The following is an 18,723-nucleotide window of genomic DNA, read 5'->3' on the forward strand; positions in this document are numbered from 1 at the left end:
CTGAAGTATTAAATGTTATTTCCGAGCAAAACCCTGATATATTGGATAATAATTGTAAAAAATAGTATTAGAGTTCGATTCACTCTTAAAAAGTTCCAAACGACTCGACATATTGTTGTGGAAGTGAATCCTTCATTGCATAAGAAAAGCGTATCTGTTGGATATTTTCACTGTGATTGGTCCATTTGCAGAGTAGAGAACTTTATTGTAATTAATAGATGTTATAAATGTCTTGGTTACAACCACAGGGGAACAGAATGTAGAAACTCACTCGCATGTTTTAAATGTTCTAAAGAACATAAAAGTGAAAATTGTCCAAATGATGATAGACGAACGTGTGTCAATTGCGTTCGATTCAATAGTAATATTAATGATGCTAACAAAAAATACAAGGCAAATCAAAAGGCTTGTGGCTAACAAGATGTTAGACACAAGCCTTTTGATGAAAAGTGCCCATCACATATTTTTATGAAGAATTCGTGATTAACGAGAATTGCTGCCTCACTTTTTGCGGTTCCCAGGGTTCAAGCTATATTGATGTAACTGTTGTGGGAACTGATCTTCTTGGAGATGTTACTAGTTGGAGTATTCCAGACTATGAATCTTTGTCGGATCGCCTTACTATTGAATTTGATATTGCTCTTTCTCCTCATATTTCTTCGTCAATCAATCAACCGATTCGATTTAATGTTAACAAAGCAAAGTGGGACCGTTTCTACTTTTTCTGCAAGGATAAAGTTGACAATCTTACTAACCTCTTATATTCCTGTACGGATCATAATTCTCTTTACACTATCACTGATGACTTAGGTTCTGTTATCTACCAAGCTTCTAAACTTTCAATGCCTATTAAGAAACACGGAGCTCATAAAGTGCCCTGGTGAACCACAGAAATGAACTGTATGAGAAAACAAGTTAATGCAGCAAGGCGAAGATTTCAAAGAACTCATAATTCTTCTCTAAGAGAGCTCTACAGACAAAAATATCTGCAACTCAAACAAATTTACAGTGATAAACTTCTGGACGCAAAACTTTCTTCTTGGAAAGAACTTCTAAATACGATTAATGTACATAATGTTTGGAAACAAGTTTATACTTATGGCATAAAGCGAAATTTCACCAAAAAAAATGAAGTTACTGGCATTAGACTCCCTTGTGGTGCAGTTACTACATCATTAGAGGAAACAATGAATGAGGTCATGAATAAATGCTTCCCATCAGACTCTTTGAGGGTTGATGACCCGTTCCATTCCGCCTTGCGTAGTGAAATGAACTTTCCCCTTAACACAGATCTTGAGCCACCATTTACTGAAGCAGAAATTGATACGATTGTCAAGAACCTTAAGCTTAATAAAGCCCCAGGTCCTGATTATATTCCTAATGAAACAGTTAAATATGTACACAATATGTTTCCAAACTTGCTTCCTAAACTTTTTAATGCCTGTTTGAGGCTTAGTTGCTTTCCACCTAATTGGAAGAGGGCTGATGTCATTCTAATTCCCAAAAATATTGATTCATGTACACCTCATTTAGATAACATTAGATGCATCAGTCTCTTACCAACTTTTGGTAAATGTCTAGAAAAACTTTTAGCCAATAGACTAGCTTGGTTCTTGCACAGCAATAAACTCTTAAACGAATCTCAGTTTGGTTTTACTCCTCAAAAGAGTTGTGAAGATGCACTTTTACTATTAAAAGACCTTGTAGGCCTGGGTAAGAAGAAGAATCTCCGAAGTCAAGAAGAGAAAGAAGAATCGTTGCTTATCTTTTCATACATACGTGGAGCCTTTGATTTTGCCTGGTGGCCTGGCATAATTAAGTTGCTAAGAAAATGTAATGTGCCACGCAACATTTTCAATATCATTAAAGACTTTTTGTGTGAGAGATCTACCACTCTAACACTTGATCATCGTACCATTCTTCGCTCTCTCGAAAGAGGCTGCCCTCAAGGCTCAGTCCTTGGACCCCTGCTCTGGAACATTATTCTTAATGAACTTTTAAATATTTCAAACATCAATGGCTATTAAACAATTGCTTTTACTGATGACCTTTTAATCTGCTTGCAAGGCAAATGTGAGGACACTATTTTTTACTGGCGCAAACCATCCTAGACATTATTGTTAAATGGTCCAAAGAACAAAAACTAGATTTCAATTCGAATAAGTCCAAAATCATGGTTATCAAAAAGAAAAATAAAGACTACTCGAATCAACAACTGTACCTTGATTTGGAAGCAAAAGTTGTTGGACAATTAGCAGCTCTTCTAATATTATTGTTAGTGAAATTAAATATTTGGGACTTATTCTTGATGATAATTTGAATTGGAAAAAACATATTACTTATTTATAAAAAAAAAAATGCGAAAATATTTTTCAAGGATTAAATCGGGTTTCATGCAATACTTATGGTTTAAAGTTCAATGTTATGAGTTTAATTTACAAACAGGGAATTGTTCCTTTCGTTTGCTACGCATCTAGAGTATGGGGTAATGCCCTACTTAAAAAAGTAAATGTACGTAATCTGCGTAAAATTCAGAGAAGAATTCTTCTCAGAATTGTACGGGGATACAGGACTATTAGTTACGATGCTTGTTTCGTCTTATCAGGTTTTCCTCCCATTGATATTTATATCTTACAGGGCATGGATTATAAAAACAATATCAGCAACATCTCATTAAGTTCAAATTTCTCATTAACTAATCTTCCACATCCAGGTAATCGAAAACCTATTGATACCATTAAATTCTGCAATAGTACTGAAAGTGATTTTCCGGTTGTTTGCTATACAGACGGAAGTAAATTAAATAACAGAGTTGGCCTGGCTTTTGTGATCTTTTATAATAATATAGAAATGGAGAACCACCTAATTAGAATTCCTGATGACTGCAGTGTTTTCCAAGCCGAGCTTTTATGTCTTTACCATTCTATTAAATGGATCTCAAACAACTTATCTCTTTCATCAAAATTCCTCATCTGTTCAGATTCCCTTTCATCCTTATTTGCACTTAAATGCATCACTTCATTTAATAGAATTATTGTTAATTCGCGGATTATTTTAAATGAACTCCAATCCGAGGGTAAATCTGTGTTCTTTTCACATGTCCGAAGCCACTCCGGTGTTCTAGGTAATGAAAGAGCTGACTTTCTGGCGAAACAAGCGACTAATCTTGATTCCATTTGTCATATAAGTCCCCCAAAATCTTTTTTTAGACTTTCAGCCAGGCATAAAGTTCAAACCGTGTGGAATGAACAATATCAAGCTTCTACAAATGCTTCACTGACTATAAACTCTTCTTTCCATGTGTTAATCAAAGACTTAAAAACCAAAATTTTTTCTGCAACTTTCATGTGACGCAATTTCTCACTGGACACGGCAACTTCAAGGCATATTTGAAAAGATTTGGCTTAAGTTCCAGTGATCTGTGTGATTGCAATATTGGAAGAACACAAGACGTCGAGCATTTTATTGTAAAATGCTCTCGTTTTGAGAAAAATAGAAAAAACTTAATAATTGCTTTAAAGTCGCTCAATATTAACTTTCCTCTCCCTCTTCGCACTTTTGTGGGAAACAAAACCATCTTCAAACTTTTCTACAAATTCACTACAGTTTTTAGTGCAAATATATAAATCACTTTGTTTTGTGTATTACTTCAATTTTTCTTTTTTCTCATCCTTTTTGTAAATGTTTTTATTTTATTTTTATTTTTCTTTTCTAAATTTTACATGCCCTTTTAGTATGTATTTCTGTTTAAATATCCTATATTGTTTGCTACCATACTTACGTCTGTAAGCCTCGAGTTGTACTTTTTCAGTGGTGCACGAGGAATCATTTTGTTCCTGAATTAAAAAAAAAACAGAATAGAAAAGAAAATAAGTATGTATTCAAAGGCAAAATTATAGGGAAAGTGGTACTAATTCGTTGAGAAACAAAAAATAGACGACAATGAGGCTTAATTACCCCAATGATGTTTAATTAATTAAGGAAATATATCCACATTGAAATATATCCATATTGAAATAACAGAAATAAGCTATCTACTGGAAAGCAAAAGTTATGGAGTAAAGGTATTTATTTGTCTAGAAGAACAGCAAAAAAATAGTCCCACTATCATTGACGATAATGATGCCAATTAATATTGGTGATATGTATTAATTGAAATTAAAAGCTAACTTATGAACTTAAAAGTAAAAATAAGGAGTAAAGATACTTATTCGCGTTTTGGGGAGCAGTAAAAAATCTGCATATTATTATTGACACGAATGCTCAATTTATATTAATAATGTGTATTAATCGAAATAAAATAAAATAAGCTATGTGCTAAAGAGCCAAGGTCATAGAGGAAACATTAATGGGAAATTCACTTAAGAAAACCGTCAAGAAATCGCTATTCACAGATGACGCTTAATTCATACGTATCACTGACTGTGATATGTACTACTGGTGTTATGGAAGTTGATAAATTGGTTTTGATGAGAATTCTACAATGGGTTTTCCGTAATTTCAGGAAATATTTTTTCCAGTGGTGGCTAAGATAGTGTATTAAAATTTTAATTCCGAGTCACAAAAAGAATGTTCTTGAAGCATTTGCTTTCATTCTCAAAGGAAAAAGTTACTTGATGATCACAGCTGGATCTGCAGGTGCTAAATAGTTTGCAGAGATGTTTACTGAGATGATGACAGCCAATTTATATCTAGTCTTAAACGAGTGATGGGAGAAACTTCACATACAAAAGATTACTTACACAGAAAATTCCCAGGGGGAAAAGAATTTTAGGTTTGACTACGATTAATATGAGGGCAACATCAAAAGGTAACTGTTGACAAAAAGGAAAATGAAAGGAAAAAAATTGTGAAATGAAATAAAAATGTTGTTGAACTACATAGTAAAATTAAATTAACAATTTATCTACGTAAATATTAATCATTCAAAATAAAAAATAATAGACAATTATCTAAATAATAAACAGTTATTTAAAATATTCTAAACCAATATATATTGTGAAAATAACCTGGTGAAAAAATAATTTAGTTAACACACCTCAAGTAAATAGTTCCTAATTGATTACATGGTTGATTATAATTGATTTAATTACATGATTGATTACATGGGAGGGATTGATTGCATGGCTAATTGATTACATGACCAAAGGTTTATTTTACAAAACAAATATTACATTAAAGAGTTAGTAATTAAATTACTCAAATTTCCTTAATTAAGATATTATTTATTTGACAAAAATACAGAATATTAAAGTAATATGATTAAATTAATGACAGTCATCGCGAAAAGGTGTATTTAAAGTATGTATTTCAAGAATTAAAAGTTCAATAAAAAATATATATTTATGTTACAAAACAATTACTATATACACGATACCACACCTTCTTTGACGGTATGTGTTTTTTCCTTCATATTTTTGCTCAAAGACGTGTTTTGAATAAGGGAATTGCAAAATAAGCTTAATCACGTTAGCAACGTACTTCCTCTAATTTAATGAGTTTTCTAAATATAACGATAGAAAGTTTAGAGGTAAAAACTGATAAATTGTTAACTTGGATTATTTGTATGAATGAAATAGTATGAATAGTAATAGAATAGTATAGAAAGAAATAGTATCAGTTTTCCTTGTCCAAATCCTGTTTTTACTAAAGGTAGACATTCTGTTTTTAAATATTAGAAAGTTCGCTTAGTTTTATTAGATATCCCTAAGATACTTCGAATTAAATTTGAAAAATAAAGTTCTGAGAATTTAAGATATGTGCTTTTATTTAAAGTTTTAATTTGAATCATTGAATTTTTAACTTATTTTTTAAACTCATCTTTTGATTCAGGTCAATTTCAAAGTGTATTAAAACTTGCACCGTAAACATAAAACCTATCTTTAAATCCCGTAACAAAAATATTTTATTGAATTATAAGACCGCTTTCAGTTCTGTCTATATCAGTGTTTCCCAATGTGGGGCAATTTGATTGTTAAGGGGGGCAATTCGAAAATGGACTCGACTCGTATTTAACCCTTTTGCTCCGGGCCATTTAAATGCAATGCTAGATTTCGGTGCCAAAACTGAAGGAAAAAAACAAATTCTTAAATAATTGTGGCCAATAAATATTATGTGACAAACCTGAAATTGAGTATCTGTTAACAGTCGATGGTAAAGCATTTGTGAGTTATTTAGCCGATATCTTTGAAAAACTAAATACTATATTAAATAAGAAACTTCAAGGAACAAATGAAACTCTTGTTGATGCAAAAGCGAAGATATTTGGTTTCATTACCCTTATTGAGTTATGTCAGAAATATATTAACAACAAAAACTTTTAACCGTTTCATTGACTCCAAAAATGTGAAGTAAATGATACCGTTTTACTTGTTACTGTCGATCATCTGAAAATTTTATCGGCTGATTTACAAGAAAGATTTTCTGATTTAAAACAAATTGATTTTGCAACACGGATGATGCAGCCAATGTTAGTGGATTTGTCTGATATATCAAATATGTAGTATCAAGAAGAACCAGGACCCGACTTAGCCTAATTGGGGCCCGGGGCAAAGACTTCTTTGGGGGTCCCCCTCTGCTTCACTACTTCAGTAATAAAGAACCGAACTCTATGGAGGTATTTAAATTTTCACCTCATTATACAGATACAGCAAGAAAATTGATTAAAATCTTAAAAAAGCTATTAAGTCCCCCCCCCCTTCAATGGTCAGACGAAATATCGTTCTGTCCATTTTATTGATTTTCTGACAATTCCATGTCCTTTCATGCCTAATGCAGTTTTCTAATTGTTAACTTTGTCATCCAGCTGCAAAAAATTCATATCCTTGTTGACATTAGGGTGGAATTCAGCTAAATTTTTGCAATTACGATGGCTCAATTAAGCCAATCAGAAGCCTGTATTTTGGTAAACATATCCCATTTTGCGATATGTAAAAATACAGTCTTTTGATTGGTCAAATTTGTCCACCTTAATTGCCAAGTTTACCTAAAATCCGAGCTGAAAAGCCATGGATTTACGAAAAATAGATTTCTTGTGTTCATACGATAGATTAATGAAGAAGCTAACATAGAACTGACGGCACTGTACTGATATTTCGTTTAAAAAAAAGTTCATAAAAGAAGGAAACCTAAAATAAACTTTCTAATCGATTTGGGGCCCCCTGTTATGTGGGGCCCTGGGCAACTGTTCCATATGCCCTTGCCTTTGTTAGGCTCTGAGAAGAACTCACAGAAATGCAAAATGATGAGTCAGTAACCAAATTCAACCAAATGTGCAAGGAAACTATAGTTACAGTTTTCGTCTTCATATTTAGCTGAATGTGGATTTAGTGCTGTAAATGATTTACTGGTAAAAAAAAGAAATCGTCTGGATGTAATACAACAGGGAGACTTGAGACTGAAGTTAACCAAATTGCATAAAATCTCTAACATAAAATCTCTGTGCCGCAAGCATCAAGTGCAAGGATCTCAATAAATAAAAATATTAAATTATTATAGAAAAATCTTTATTAAAATTATTTCGAATTTGAATTTTGGTTTTTCATTATATGTTTTGAAAATTTACTTACTGTGTTTCGTTAACAATTTCCTAGTGATTTATTCCTAAAACCTATCATTTAAATTTCTTAAGTGAACAATTCAATTTTTTAATATTAAAAATTATGTATTTGCTACATAGGGGGGCATAAGAATTTTAGAAAGGCTTTGGTGGGGCATGGAACAAAAAAGGTTGGAAAACACTGGTCTATATTCTCTAAAGCAACCGAAAAATTAATGTCATATTGAATTTATGATATTTTTTTAATGAAAATTTTTTGTTGTTGCAGATAACTAGCTAGGTTGTATTACAAACAGACGCATCCCAGATGCATTTTTAAAACTTATATATTTAATTTACACAAGGAACAATAATCCCTTGTAGAATTCTTGTAATTTTTTTAAATATATCCAAAGCATTTGTTAAAGTAAATCATTCAATTTTATTACAAAAACTCAATTATACTGGAATAAGAGGTATTAATTTAATTTGGTTTGAGTCGTACTTATCTAATAGACAAAAAAATTATAAATATTAAAAATGTTTTTAGTAATTTAATTTTTCAAGATTTCATTTTAGGAACTTTTCTTAATTTTTATCAATGACTAGCTGAATACCCGTTCTTCGCACGGAGAGGGTGAAAAAATTAGTAAAAAATCAATAAATCAGTATTGAGAAGCACTACAAAATCATGTCCAAAACTGTAAATCATATACCGATCCAATTAACGAAATTGGTCGAAGAACCAGGTAAGTGAAAATTTATGGGAAATTAATGAATCAGAGAGAATAAAAAAAGTGGTTGTATCAATACTGATATGTTTAATGTTACAGAACTATTTTTGCCTTCACTCAAATCTTAACATAACTAATTACATCAGTTTTCAGTATGCTTGCATGATTTTTATTTCAAATTAGGCAGGAGTAAATAAATAAAAACAAAGAAATATTTGTCCCTCTTTTTAATAAATTGGTACTTAAATAGTTCGGATGCAACTTTTTTTTAGTTCTGAAAATGTAACTTACCTGGTTCTTCCACTAAGTTTTTCAATTGATAAAGTTAAAATATTTAAAATTTTTTTGTTTAATATTATTTGTTGCCCTTTTTGATGGCTTTGAGTTATTGAGATTAGCAAAGCCCGTTTTTTGTAGTTTATCCCATTGGAAAAGATAAAATTTATTTAGTATCGCTTCGCCTGATGCTATTGCACTAACAAGTAATTTTCAACTAACAAGTAAACAATACATCGAAACTGCCCTGAAACCAAAATTGATACCTTCCATCAGGGACCTCTTCCCCAACAACGCACCATTTATTTTTCAGCAGGATTCAGCTCCATGCCACACAGCAAAAGTATGCAAAGCATGGTTTCAAAATAAAGGTATAGATATATTACCATGGCCAGGAAACAGCCCTGATCTCAATCAAATTAAAAATTTGTGTCGACGTTTGAAAATTCTCGTACGAAAAAAACGTCCATCCAATAAAAGACAACTTATTGAAGCTATAATTGATTCTTGGCACCATGTGATTACGAAAGATGAACTCCAAACACTCGTTCACTCGACGAAAAGAAGCTGTGAAGCTGTCTTAAAAATAAGGGTTATCCTACTAAGCATTGATTGTGTACGTATCACTTTAAAAAAATGCAAATCTAAGATAGATCTTACTATTAGTTGCATAACTTTTTTTGTGATACAGATATTGTAATACTGTAATCATAATTAAATTCTACATTAAATTACCTTCAATTTGATATATAAACGTTTGTACAACAAAGATTACTAAAATGACACTTGGAATTACAAAGAACATTATTTCTAAAACAGAAAATTTTTTTGTTGACACACAGGGTTTTACACGAACATTTTTTAAATCCCTGAGCAGTACCTAAACTTTGAGCTGTAGCAACCGACCGGAGCGATATTTCTACATCCGGTACTTCTTCGATTTTAATTAATTTTTGTTCGCAGACACTGAACTGGGATCAGGAATATAATTGTTTTATGCGGCCGTTTCTTGTGCCCAATTGGAAAAATCCTTTTTCGGTAATTTTTATGATGATAGCTAAAATAGATTTGGCATCACATTTTCCTCTGTCAACTTCAGGCACTGGGATACGGACGGTAATCCCCACAGAGGCTTCAGAATGAGATTTATCTAACATTAATTTCATCTTCTTCGCTTGAATTTCGAAACATTTGTCGCGCGAGATGTATGATATAGATTATTTAACACTTTAACGGGCTGCAGATCGTTATTCCATGAAATAACTAGTTAAACCATGAAATACAAGAGAGTTTTACACTTTAACAGACACGATCAGTTATTTCATGGAATAACTAGGTATTCTATAAAATAACGGATTTCATACTTTAACGGTAACATATATATATAATAACAGGGGTGCAGTTCGCAAAAAAAAAAACGAATCACCCTGAATAACTTTCGTTCTAATAATCGGAATTTCACGAACTAAGTGTCAATCTTAAAGGTTCCTGGGGGTGACCTCAAATATGCTAATTAATTAGTGCTAACTATCAATTAAGTTACGAAATCAGACACAAAAACGTACTGTCTCTGAATAAACATACATTTTTCCCCACAAATTTGTATTCTTAACCCTCGAAATATAGGGGGTAGCCGCAATCTGGGAAGCATGGTCCCCATAGTTTGATCAGAAGAGCGATCTAAAGTTCGTACCCCTTAATGTTAATTTCACTTGTTACGTTTTTGGTCATATTTTTAAAACTAATGAAGAAAATTGCACCCACTCATAAAACTCATTTACCCAAAGATAATTTCATAAAAAAAATAATTTTTAATAATTATTAATTATTTTTTATTATTTAATTAAATTGAGGATGAAAAAATTTTGAATTATAAGGTATGAATTTTTTTTATGCCATATTAATCTACAGATTTTTCAATTGAAAAATCAAAAGTTTCAACTGTTTTTATTTATTAGAAGCTGAAAAAAATTAAAATTAATTATTTTTAAAAAAATAATTTGGCGACAATAAAAAAATGATTAAATGAGGCGATTAATATTAAAATGTGATAAACTTGCGAGGAACTTGACTTCGCGCGCGTAGCGTAATATTTCATTCATATTTTTCCCCTAATAATCGTTTGCTAATCTCTTTATTTTTATTTCTTTCAAGCCATAAGATATTCGCGATCGCAACGAACTATAGGGGGCGTTGTTGTATGAGACGCTTACCTGCGATTTCCATATGAACCGTCATTCAGTTACTCTGGAGACGTCGTTAATGTAGCGTGTAGCATTGCAACGTTCCTTCTTTAATGTGGCTAATTAAATTTAAAAAAGAAAAATGCTTGATCTTCTTTCTTGTACAACCGAAAACAAAATGGTATCTCTTTTTATTAGAGAAGGAATATCCAAAACACATCGGAAAAATATTTGTACATTAACAGAAAAAAATATGTATATTCTTATAAGAGTTAAAACCTAATGCCCGAGAAATAGTATTACTAAATTTAATGATATAACATGAAAGGCCCAATTAAACTTTACATTCTATAGTTTTGAGAATCATATTAGTTCAAAAATTAAAATGAACAAAAAGTATACATAAGCCTCATAATTTTATGAAATTTAATTTTGTAAACAACGTTTTTTGACAACAATTTTTATCAAAAAATTTCAAGTTTCAATAAAAATCATTATTTAGAAACTAAGAAACGTAAAATAAAGAATGCTGACGAAACAAAAACAAAAAAAAACAATTCTTTTTTGTCGCCACTTTTAGTGCTACGAATATTCGTCTTTGGGATTTGCCAAAAACAAAACAAGATGCAATTTTATTTTTTCAGGAGGGAAATATTTTACCGAAAAAACGAAAATGTACCAATTCCCACAACATAAAACTTTATCTTGGCAATCGTACGTTTTGGAAATGTTATTTCATTTGGAATCTTATTCATCAGAGTTCATATGGCGATATGATTGTTTTGAATCTATGCTAAACTCTATATCGGCTCATTTTCCACCGAAATCCAATTAACTATTTTGATTTTAAATAAAGTGTTTTATTTTATGAACTGTCGCAAAAATTTTAAGTGTAGATTGGCGGCACTTAAAAACCGCCAAATCTGTAGCGGCGGTGGCGTTAACGCGTCGTAAGTACCGAATTTTTATTCCATACTTTTCTGAATCATATTATTTCAAACATTGGAATATACAAGAAGTATACATAAACACATAATGTTATACCATTTAATTTTTCAAAAGTATTTTGAGAACAATTTTTATCAAAAAATTATAAACTGAAAAACGGAAAATAAAGAATTCTTAGGATAAAAAAAACGATTTTAAGAATTCTTAACATTGAAATAAAAACTTTCATATTGTTTCTTTTTTTATTATTCTTATAGTTCTTAATCAGACGTAAAAAACCATTCTGTAGAGAACCATCATCAAATGAAAAAAAAATATTTACAAGCAAATTTTTTATTGTAAAAATCATTGCACTTACCTGATTTATGATTCCCGGAGAATTCCAAAATGATAAGTTCCTTGCTTGAAAACTTTATTCTCAAATAATAGATACATAGTTTATACCTTCATTACTTTTAGATAACATACTACACAGCAAAATTTTATAATTGATATGAATTTGAATATGTAGCTAAAAACAGAATAGCTGAATTCTAGTTGAACTTATTCTTTCAAAATTAAAAAAAACTTACCAAGAAAACGATTTAAATTAATTAAGAATCAGCACAAATGGCACTATTTCAAGTAACTTGGATAATTTTTTATTGTTGTTTTCCGAATTATATGGATACAGAAATATATACTATTCTATAACGAAGAAGAATATGTTATAACTATTACAATTCTGTATGTTCTGAATTCATATTTATTCACTGGAATGACGAAAGCAATGTTGACTTCACTTTAATTCGTAATGAATTGAAGACAGAAGAAATGCATTTTACCTTAATACACACATCTGTAACAGTATCCGAAATCGGAAGTCATCAGTTGCAAGTTTGTTGATAATAGAAATAAAAAATTATTGAGGAATTTTTCTTCAAATGTTTGGCGTGTTCTGTTCCTGAAAGATTTACTAATATTCTGGAGATTTTTTTCAAGTTCTTCGGCCTTTTCCTTAGGGAAATTTTGTTTCTTATTTGCTGCTAAAAAATGGCGTCTGATTCAGTCAATGACTTTGATGGAACTAAATGAAAACGTGATAAATTAATGTCCGATATTTACAGGCTCCCGCTAGACGGCGTACTCGAGCGTTGCGATCGCGAATAACGTTTCTTTTTTAGTCGTTTAATAATTTATTTACAATTTAGTAAAGAAATTTGAATAAAACATTTTGAATAAAAAACACTTTATTCAACGAATGCCTAGGTTTATAAAAGCGTGCATCTGATAGAATATGATTTTACATCAGATTGTGCTTATTTAATGTGATTATTTTTTATTTTTTGATTTTGTTTTTCAAAAACTTATACAATTTCAATAATATACATACGTATGCATAGATTTGGAATAATATATTTATCAATTTCTTGAATATATATTTCATAAATACTAATAAAAATACGCAGTCAACATTTTTAAGCATCTCTCACATCAAAAATTTCTCAACATCTTATAGGGTAAACTAACCAATGAAGGAACATTTATAAGCTTAGCTTGCCTTTAAAAAAAATCATAAACATTTCAAAATTTTTAATTTTAGCTAAATGATGGTGTCGACATATTTGTTATTAAATGAGAATTATGTAAAAAAAAATTAGATAACTTACATAATATTGTTTTAAGCTTTTGGTGGTATGAATAATAAGTAAGATGACCAAGTGAAGGAACAGTTCTTACCAGTGAATAAACACTAAATTTTCTAGTGAATGAACACTGTTTTGAGAATGTTTGATGCTCGTTATGAATCCATAGGCCGCACAAGTGTCTAAAAATAAGATTTTACTTGGAATTACAACATATAACCACAGTTAACGTGGAAAATGTTACTTTTTTTCAGTCATGGAATGGAAAGTAAAATATGTTTGAATATATAATTTAAAAAAAAAAAATCCTTTTTTTTCTCACAGTTTAATAGTCTATTCTAAATTATGAATGTTTATTTTTTGTGTTTACTCTTTTCCCCATATTTTTTAAAGCTTTTTTTCATCCTTTTAAGTATTTTTTTTCTCTTTGTCATACTTTCTGCTTTAACTTTTTTTCAGCTTTTTCAATTTCTTAAAATTTTCGTTCTTTTTCTGAAGTTAATGCAAAAAAGTAATTTATTTCTTTCTCTTTTGATTTAACCTTCCTCTTTTTTCCAAATTTTTGGCCAATGTAAATGTATCTTCGAAATTTCTTTTGATTTTCCAGTATCACTTCTAGAATTCCTCACTGGATAATAAATGAGAAAAAGGAGTTTTGAAGTTTGAGTAAAATCCATCTCTCATTGACTTATATCTAGTGGGTCCTCAGCAATACTTACCATTTACTTATGGAACCAATTGTTTTGGCAACTAACAATGCCTCAAGAGGACTTATCTCAAAATCAGTTTTCAAGATACTTTCATTATCAATGCTACTTGTTTTGGCTTCAGTGCCAAAATTTGATTAACCAAATGTTCTTTTTGAAACAAATTCTTCAATATTGAGAAAAGCACAGGCTATTGGATATTTGGGAGATTAAACTTTTCTGTCAATGTTCGTTTAAAAATTTGCAACATAACTTGTGAGATTTCCTTCTCAAGCTTCTGAAGCAATAGTGCATCGTTACTCTCGAAGCATGTGTTTTGTTGATAAGCTGTCTTGCTCATTAAATCTTGTTGTCTGTTTTGCATGCATTTGTTAAAGTCAACGTTTTCTACATCGAATGGAAAAATATCGCATTTCATAAAAGCATTTTAACTTCATCAGTTGATGCCTGAAAATCTTATTTAAATATGGATGTGAAATTTTCTTGACATATTGTTTTACAATTCTTTTGTTTTCTAGATCTAACGGGAAATTTCCATGAATTAGGTAGAAAACTAAACCAGAAAATTTGTTTTGATGAGCAAAACTTGCTTAGTTTCAAATTGATATGAGATTTATACCTAAGGAATAGGGAATTTTATAGCATTTTTAATTAGCCATGGGTAGAAACATTTGCAATATATTTGTAAAATGTTGCTGCGGTCATCGTTTTATTTCATGAATCGCTTTTTCCAATGAAATATTTAGCAGGGACTGATTCTGTAATATCTCAAAGAATTCTTCAGTAATTCTTTTATTCTTTTGAATTCTTTTCTGAAGTTATTCAAGCCTGACAAGTCTTGAGAAGGGGTGATTATATTTGAACGCTCGAAGCATGTCGACTTTTACTTCCCTCTTTATATTCTAATGCACATTCGCATGGTTTTCTATAATTTACGATATTTCTTTTTTTTATAACTCAAGGAATTGCTGAATGCTTAGTGGCATTTTAAAAACATTGAAATATGTTATGTTTAAGAATAAGATATTGAAATATAGGATAAAAGCCAGTTGAGTTTTTATCGTCATTTATACTGTTTTACATTTGGGTCTTGATCATTATTTTGATAAGGATTTTACACTCGTTAAAGTAAACATATGCATTTTAATATTTTAACAGGATTTATGTGGTCTTTAAAAACGTAAGAGCATCAATATTGTAAAAGTTATATTTAACTTAAAAATTAAAATTTTGAGACCAGATACTTTGAGTCAATGGAATTAAATATTTTAACTTTTAAGTTTTTGTGTCCCCATTTCAGTATCTTAAGGATCTTACGAGATCTGTTTAAAAAGAGAGTATCATATATATGGGTCATTCTCACAAAAACTGTCATTTTTCGGTTCATAAAATCCCAAAAAAGTAAAGTGAATAAAAAGCTCTGAAACTTTTTATATTAATAGAAATATGTAACGGCATTATAAAGAAAGTATATATCCTATAAATTATACTTAATATTTAAATTAATTAATTTTTTAAATAATTAATTTATAATTAATTAATTTATAATAATTAATAATAAATTAATTAATTTAATAAATAAATTAATTAATTTAATAAATTAATTTATAAATTTTTTAATTTATTTTTCAAATTAATTATTAAGTAAATTAATTATTTTCACTACTTAAAAAGTGAGGGAATGACACTAATAGTGAGGGAATGATATTTTATTTTAATACATGTTCTTATCTAAGTTACATCTACCTAAAGTTTGAAAATGATAACATACTAAGTATATCTAATATTTATTATAATTTAGTCTTATATATTTAATAGTTTTTACAGGTTTGAGAAATAAAATTGGCTGGCAAGATTGAACAAAAAAAAATTTGATAATATATTCATCTTGAATCATTCCCTCACTTCAGCGTCATTCCCTCACTTTATACACTAGTGAGGGAATGACGAATTCAATAAAATTTAAAAATAACAGTTAGGCCTAATTAATTTCTGAAGTCAATCACATACAATTATATTCATACAAGAAAACAACATATAATTATCCACTTTCTCGATGAAGTTGTATTTTATTTTACTCTAAAAAATGACATGAGGGAATGACAAATGTAAAAAAATTTACGTGGTTTGATTCATTCAAATTTATTCCACAGCAAAGCTTCTTTAAGTTGAAGATGGAAACATACTGCAATTTTGTTCTATGATGCCAATTGTTAACTTCTGAAGTTTTTATTAAAATATTTTTATTCTAAGAAGATTGCAGGTGATAAGAACATTGTTGTGAGGGAATGACGCGAAACACTGGGGACAAAGTTTAAAATAGTGCTGTGTTAATATTTTTATCAGAAATTAAATTTAAAATTGATTTTCTGAATTCTATATTTCAGTATTCTGAAATAAAAAACACGAATTTGCAAAAAAATAATTTTTATTTCAGAAACAATTTTTTTCTTTTTTTAAATCAGCAGTGGGGACAAGTGAGGGAATGACATATTGGTATATTTTAATTACCTAAAATAAATAAAAAATAAAAATTGATAATTTTATTTTTATTATTTTGTTAGCTTGCATTCTGAAGGACACTTTCCCTGAATTTTTTCTTTTCGCAAGCTGTAAAACAAACATAAAATATACTGGGGACATGAAAATGACTGTTTTTTTGAGAATGACCCATATATAAGAAAACGAAAATAACCATAATAGCAGTATTTGGTGGTAAATGTAGCTTATCGTAATTGAAGAATATGCTGTGTGACATTTTATGGTGAATTTGCGAACGTAAGTTTCGGAATGTATCGAAACATGAGGATGCTATTTGCTAATCATCTTTATCCAAAGAAAACCATGTAAAATAAATATCTACCAGAATGAAGCGATTTTTTAAGCAATGAATCATACAATATGCAACATATTATTTCAATATCTTATTCTTAAGCATAAGATATTTCAATGTTTTTAAAATGACACTAAACATTCAGCAATTCCTTGAGTTATAGAAAGAAGAAATATCGTAAATTATAGAAAACCTTGTTAATGTGCATTAGAATTACTAAACAGTCTACATTTAATTTTCAAGCACTTTTTTTCTTCACACTTTCTTGCCTAGAAGACTCGATTAAAGCTGTAAAAATGATTATCCCTAAAAATTTGTATATAGCTATAATAAGTAATGTTAATTTGATTTTAGTATGAGATCCTCGAATAAATGTAGCAAAAGCAGCATAATCGAAATAATATCAGATAAAAAGTTCATGTATTTAAATTCTAAAAACTTAGAAAATCATAAATAATTTATAAATCGATTCAAATTTTCTTTTCAACGAGGATTAAAAATTTTTTTTTTCTTTTTGGACAGAAATCAGCTTAAAAATTGTCTATTGCCCAGAAACTACGAGATATTTTCTATTAACAATTAGTTAAACCTCTCCGAGCAATCACAGAACATTATTTCAATTTTTTTACTGTCAGGGATTGGTTGCTTAGCAACCTAGTAAAATTAAGCATTCCTCTTTTGAATTAGTCAATGGGTTATCTTAAAATATTCATTAGCGCAGGCGACTTTTTTTGGCGGTTTTCTGGACTATCGCCAAATATATAAATCTTTATTGTGACCCAATTTACCACCCAATTTTTTTAAAATTTTGTCTACCCCCCCTAATTTAAGTGCCTAGATTCCAAATATGTAAAAAAAAATTATGTTTATTCAGGGAAAGTACGTTTTTGTGTCTGATTTCGTAACTTAATTAATAGTTAGCACTAATTAATTAGCATACTTGAGGTCACCCCCAGAAACCATTAAAATTGAAACTTAATTCGTGAAAATCCGCTCATTAGAACGAAAGTTATTCAGAGTGATTCATTTTTTTTTGCGGACTGTGCATCCATTTTATCATTGTTGTATTCAGCTTTAATAATTCAGTCGTAGGCCCTAATACGTTATCCAAAGGTTTATTTAAAGGTAGGCAATTGGTTATAACAGTTCACATCCCCACTCCACAAGGGAGAGGATGTGGATAAAGCTCCTGATGGTTCCGGCAGATCTTTTATGGAACACGTTATTCAGCAAGAGACATGCGAAAACAATTGCTCCTGGATTATATACTGACAGACATTGGAGGTGAAAAGGCTTAGTCACTGCATAGTTTGTAACTCTACGCATCATGGATAATCATTTAATGCTTCCTAATATGGAAGTGATTTAAAGGTTTATTTAAAGGTAGGCAATTGGTTATAACAGTTCACATCCCCACTCCACAAGGGAGAGGATGTGGATAAAGCTCCTGATGGTTCCGGCAGATCTTTTATGGAACACGTTATTCAGCAAGAGACATGCGAAAACAATTGCTCCTGGATTATATACTGACAGACATTGGAGGTGAAAAGGCTTAGTCACTGCATAGTTTGTAACTCTACGCATCATGGATAATCATTTAATGCTTCCTAATATGGAAGTGAAAGAGGAAGTGAAAGAGGGACAAGATTGTAAAAATAACTCCTCCTTAGCAATATAAATCTAATTATAATTCAATGGTATGTTTTCATCCTTGAAGTCCCAAAATAGAATTTCTACACCTATTCTTTACCAAAGACATTTTATGAAAACGAAAGAGTTTTAATGGTTTTATTAATACAAAAGTATTTATACTTTTTGTATTACATCCTACCCCCCCCCAAAAAAAAAAAAAAAATTTTTTTTTGGTAAGCCATAATAAA

General features: G+C 30.1%; 1 protein-coding gene across 3 annotated transcripts in view; it reads left to right on the forward strand.

Moving 5' to 3' along the window:
- Positions 1-18,723, forward strand: part of LOC107451291 (very long chain fatty acid elongase 4) — a 69,866-nt gene that overhangs the window by 23,587 nt on the left and 27,556 nt on the right. Inside the window, exon 1 of one of the 3 annotated variants that reach the window (XM_087169212.1) lies at positions 5,520-5,652. The exons of the other annotated variants lie outside the window; for them this stretch is intronic. The gene's annotated coding sequence lies outside the window, so the exon portion shown is untranslated. Of the gene's footprint in view, positions 1-5,519; positions 5,653-18,723 lie in introns of those variants that run through there. 3 annotated transcript variants of the gene reach the window in all.

The sequence above is a fragment of the Parasteatoda tepidariorum genome, chromosome 8 (genome assembly GCF_982258835.1).
Source record: "Parasteatoda tepidariorum strain Cologne lab strain chromosome 8, Ptep-v5.0, whole genome shotgun sequence".
NCBI classification, from domain to species: domain Eukaryota; kingdom Metazoa; phylum Arthropoda; class Arachnida; order Araneae; family Theridiidae; genus Parasteatoda; species Parasteatoda tepidariorum.